Raw genomic sequence first — 6,000 nt, forward strand, 5'->3', positions numbered from 1 at the left:
CCCTGTAATACAGAAATTCTAGAACTGCTCTCTGAGAGTTAATGCTGGAGATTGATAAATTATTTAAACCAGGCTATTTAATTAAACCATTAATTGAAATAAACATTTTCAAAAGGCTCAGTCTATCCAGTCTGTTATCTTCATCTTCCAAATTGCCTAAGCCAGATATTTGGAACTCATTTCTTTTCTTGCTCTAACCATAGCAAATGAATCACAAAATTATATTGATTTATTTTACAAAAATATATCTCAGCCATCTCAACTGTAATTTAAACCCTCATCTTCTGGTATATTTCTTCTTTTGCACTGTTATAATGAGCATGGAATATGTAGTTTAACTGGTTAACATTCTACTGGATAAAAGTCTATCCTTTTCATGACGTGAGGGCCTTCATGAACTGGTCTTTGTACAGAGTCATTTGTTATCACTACTCTTAAATTTTCCTTTCCAATTCATATGCAGCTACCCTGACCAAGAAATAGTTTCTCAATGTGCCATGTTCTTACGCCTTCATAACTTTACTTTCTCCACTTACCTGCCTGGGAACCTAACACTCATTCTTCAAGTTGAAAAGCCATTGGGCCTTTCCTCCTTTCAAGAAGTTGGGTATTCAGCTGTCTAAGCAACAGTTGCATTTTGTACATTCCTTCATTATAGCAATTGTTAAAATACAGAATCATAATGTTTATCTCTGATTTAAACTATACATTTTATAAAAGCATTAAGATCATGACTGAAGCTATTTCCAAACGTTTTGCCCAAAGTAGATAGTAAGTATTTTATAACTAAAAGACTACATAAAAGAATGAAAGATTTAAAAATCGCAACTACATGTGACTCAAATGTAATAACTTCTTTAGCCACAATATTTGATTATCCAATATATTCATATTTCTCATCATTTCTTATAGCAGGGGATTTAATCTGTCTGTCTCAGAAATGTATTAATCACTTTAAAATTCAAAACATCTTATATTTTTTAACAAATATATGAATTATTAGCTATACCGTAGATTGCTAAATACTGGACATGAATTATGAATAAAATCCCTTTTCCTGGGCTCCCTAAATTGTATACATATCAAAACAGCAAAATCTACCAAAGTAATAATTATATAGAAGTGAAGATTTACAGCACACCGTTTTTTAATGTGCTTGGTACAGTACTAGGTACTTGACATACATTATTTAATTCTTTATCCATAAAATGTTGGTACTAACTTTTTGCTGTTAAGGAAGCCAAGATTTAGGTTAATGTATCCAAAGTTATGAGATTTGCTCCTGGGTATATATGATTACAAAGTCCACCCTGTAAATCAATACATGTTTCCCATCATTTTCATAGAATGATATTGAAAGGTCCTCAAACTTATTGAACATTTTTATGATCTCACTTTGCTTGAGAAATTTAACATTCAATAATCTACATAAACACACATATAGACTCTTAGTAAATACACACACATTTATAGCAACAAATAATTGCAAACAGTTGAAAAGTAGGTTTATGTCTCTATTATCTGCTTTAGAGGATGTGATTTTATCATACAGAACACTGGCCGAGGTTGACAGACAGCTGCAGAGAGCTAGTTTTGGTCATAAATCTCTGATTTTCTGGCAAAAATTGTTAGCAATATAAAAGTTGTTATTGAGAGCATATTGTGATACATTATGTCAATATTTATTTGACTGAGGAACACTGCATTTAATAAGTTCTTAAGTGCACAATTTACAACTGATGAGCTGTTTTAGAAATAAACTATGTGATATTTGTCATCAGTGCCACAAGCATTTTGATGTCTTAAATGGAGATGCTAGCTTCTCTTATTTTCTAGATAAACATATGAATGGAACTGGGCTTTTAAAATTCTCCTTAAATATGTCAATTAAGTAGTAATGAAATGTAAGAGACAATTGAATAAATGAGTGAGTCACAGGGGTCTTAATCCTTTGTGACTTCTGTGATAAATTTGTATAATCTGCTGGACTGTCTTATACAACATTGTCAGTTTGGCTGACCTAGTATTACAAGATGCCTAAAAATAAATTTGTTGAACTATTAAATCATTTTTTGTTTTATTTTCTTGGTATGTGAAAGGGATACATGTGGCACTTTGAGCCTTAAACCTAAAGTCTTATAAAGAAATAATCACTATTAACATCTTTCTTACTAAAAAAGCACAAAAAAAACCAACAACAACACACAGACGTGGATACCTAATATTTATAGAGTTTTTACTATGTATCAGGCACTTCATGAGGTCAATAATATTTTTTTAATCCTCACCCAAGGACATATTCATCGATTGTTAGAGAGAGGAGAAGGGGTGAAGAGAGAGAGAGAGAAAGAGAGAGAGAGGGAGAGAAACATCGATTGGTTGCCTCCCATAGCCACCCCAACCCACCCTGGTCAGTATGTGTGCTGACCAGGAATCAAACCCATGACCTTTCTGTGTATGGGCAATGCTCCAACCAACTGAGCCACACTGGCTAGAGCTCAATAATGTGTTTTCATCATACTTTAAATTAAGAATTTGGACCTTTCAAAGAGATTTGCTAATTTTTCCAAGGTTACACAACTATTACGCAGCAAAGGTATAAATCGAACCTTACCGATGAAGCCCCAGGACACACAGCCTCTCTAAATGGGGCACTGGTAAATGGGTCTAGTTCAAAACTCAAAAAGCTGATAATTACCACATTGCTACCTTTTCTGCCCCCCTCTCTCTCTACGTCCTACTTATTTATCCTGACCTACTCTCTAACTCTTCTATACTAGTATATCATAAAGCCTTTGGGAAGGAGTAGAGGATGACATGAATAGAAACCTCTATAGTTACATCCATATTTCTTCATATTTCTCTATTTAAAATTCTTTCATTCCTTTATTCAGACATTTATTTATCAAGGTTACAAAGATGAATTAGACCTGTTCTCTGCCCTTCTGTTAAAAGTCATGAGGCTTGGGCAGCAGTTTCTAATTATTTCAACTATTTTTCATACGTCTCATTGGCTGTTCTCATCTCTTGTTTAAGGCCTGACAAACCCTCCTTATTGCTTTCTACTCAAAAAACTTGAACCAACATTGGATAATTTGAATGATCCCTAGTAAAGAGCAGAGGATGCCTGCCTGAGGCCAAGGTGAATGAATCTGGAGATAGAGTGAGAAACTGTAAGTAAAACAAACAAACAAACAAAGTCAAGGCCAGGCAGTAAGTTAGTGACCAAAAGAGAGGGACAAAATAAGTAGAGCTTGGAATTCAGGCATGAAGATGGAACTAAAAATTCTAAACTGGAAGACTGGTCAGGAATCAGAAATACATGGGTAATAGAAAGATTAAGCATGGTAGATATTAGGCAATAAGAGAGTTAAGAGTGGTAAAATTGGTGGAGATGTGTCTTGGCTGGTGTTCAGATATCAAAAATTTAATTTGATGCAACTGTCCCAGTTAAGAAGCAGGAGAAAATCTGAAGTCAAGGACCTGATCTGTTCAAATGCTGCCTGGTGGGAACTAAAGAACCATATGGGCACACATTGTAGTGTAGATATTTTATTGAGTTGTACACTTGAAACCTATACCTCAATAAATTCAATTTAAAAAGATACTTAAATAGGTAGAATATAGTATAGTGTGGTGACAATATGCTGACAAATAATTATACTTTTTAGAACTTTCAATTAAACTATCAGTAGAGTAACAGTGTCTTTAAATTAATTTTTCAATTGAAATAGATCTTGTAATAATACCCAGACTGACAAAATTTCATTATATCAGTGAAACAATATGATTTGTAAAGAAAGACTTACCAATTTGAAAGTGTAAGCCTATGTATTTATTTGCTAAGGCTGCTGTAACAAAGTACCGCAAATTCAGTGGCTTACACAACAGAAACTTATTGTCACACAGTTCTGGAGCCTAGAAGTCTAAAATCAAGGTGTCAAGGTTTCTCTTGATGTCTGTAAAGGAAAATTTAGTCCAGACCTCTCTCTTTGGCTTATAGATGGTAATCTTTCCCTGTGTCTTTTTATATATATATACTTATCTGCCTCTTTGTTTAAATTTTCTCTATTCATAAGGATACCAATCAAATTGGATTAGGACCCCCCACTACTGACTTGATCTTAACTAAATTAATTACATCTGCTATGACCCAAATTCTAAATAAGGTCACCTTCTGAGGTATCAGAGGTTAGGATTTGACTCTTTTTTTTTTTTTTTTTTTTTTTTTAGTCAAGGGAGACAGAACTCAACATATAATGCCCATTTTATGCTATTAATCAGTGTAGTTTTGCTGGCTATAGGTTAAATGCTTGATTTACCAAACGTGTCCTAAAAATTTGGATGTGTTATTACAATTCACAAGTCCAATCAAATTACTGAGTAAAGCTCCATGATTTTAAAACAGTTAATTGAATGAATTGGAATAAACAGAAGAGAAAATAGAAGAATAAAACACATTATTTTCCCCCCGCTTCCACTGTAGTGTCTCTCAACAATCCATTACCTAGTGCTATTAAACAGCAAATATCACTATGAATTTCTCTGTAATTTAGGTCCTCCCTTGGAAACACAAAGAGCAAAGCAATACTCTAAAAATAAGCAGCTGTAAAGAACAGAAGTTCTGACTACTAATTCAGACACCTTAATGATTTGTCCCTAAACAGTCATCAGCTTGAGTTTCCAACAGTGACTGAAAGGATATGTTTGTGAAATTTCTTGATCTTGGACATTTTACTGTACACAAAATATCGTTCAGACAAATTAAAAGTTGTTTTTTGTTTTTCTTTTTAGTAGCTAGACAGCTTTCCATTGCCTACACTACTTAACAAAACTATAACAAACTGTGCCCATCATGCAACTACCCATTTGATATTTAAAAAGCATGAGCCCCAAAGTATCCTCTAAAACAGTGGTTCTCAACCTTCCTAATGCCAGGAACCTTTAATACAGTTCCTCATGTTGTGGTGACCCCCCATTTCATTGTTACAAATTGAACATAATTAAAGCATAGTGATTAATCACAAAAACAATATGTAATTATATATGTGTTTTCCGATGGTCTTAGGCGACCCCTGTGAAAGGGTCATTCGACCCCCAAAGGGGTCGCGACCCACAGGTTGATAACCGCTGCTCTAAAAGAACAAATTGTAAGCAAGGAGAAGCAGTTAACATAGATACTTCATTTTAAACAACAAATAGAAGTAGTGGAGTCAATTATAGGTACAGAACTGCTTGTTATAGAGACATCAAAATAGAAGGTTTTAAAAATCGTCCTCTAAAGACTCTCCAGTAAAATTGAAAAAAAATGTAATATACCATGTATAGAAAAGGATATCCATCCTGCCTGCCAAAATAATAATTTTCTTTCTCTTACTAGACACCAGCACAGAATCATTGGCTCTCTATGATGCTTTGTTATAAGTGTTCTAAGTGAACCACTCTCAGGGTGGCCTTAAGAATAGCACCTCCACTGAGTCTTGAACAATATAATTTTTTCCAGACACTTTGAGTAAACTACATTCTTTCCCAATCTCTAAACTTGATAATTGGGTGGATTTAGTTAGAGTTAAAAATAATATGAAATGGAAAGTTATCCAGGTACAAATTAGTAACCTGGAGGAATGGCAGAACAGAAGAAAACTTCAAACAGCAAAGTCTGATTTTGGGGGCAGGTTTTATGTTTCAGACACTGCTCCCTCTTATCTAATGTACCTCTTAATTCTTCACAATGATCCATATATATCTTTTATGTTGTGGATTATGTGAGAGATTAAATGACTGCTATACCAGGTAAATGGCAGAAGTAGGAATCAAACCCATGTTTGACACCAAAGCTTACATTGCTTCCACTCAGTTCAAGCAACTGAGAAATAGGGGGATAATGCAGAGTTGATGAATTGGTTAATTTCCTTTATTTTAATTTTGCTGTTTTATTTTTATTAAACTAGAGGCCCGATGCATGAAATTCATGCAAGGGGCTCGGCCCTCAGAGCCCCT

The sequence above is a fragment of the Myotis nattereri genome, assembly GCF_964212035.1.
Source record: "Myotis nattereri genome assembly, chromosome: 2".
NCBI lineage: Eukaryota > Metazoa > Chordata > Mammalia > Chiroptera > Vespertilionidae > Myotis > Myotis nattereri.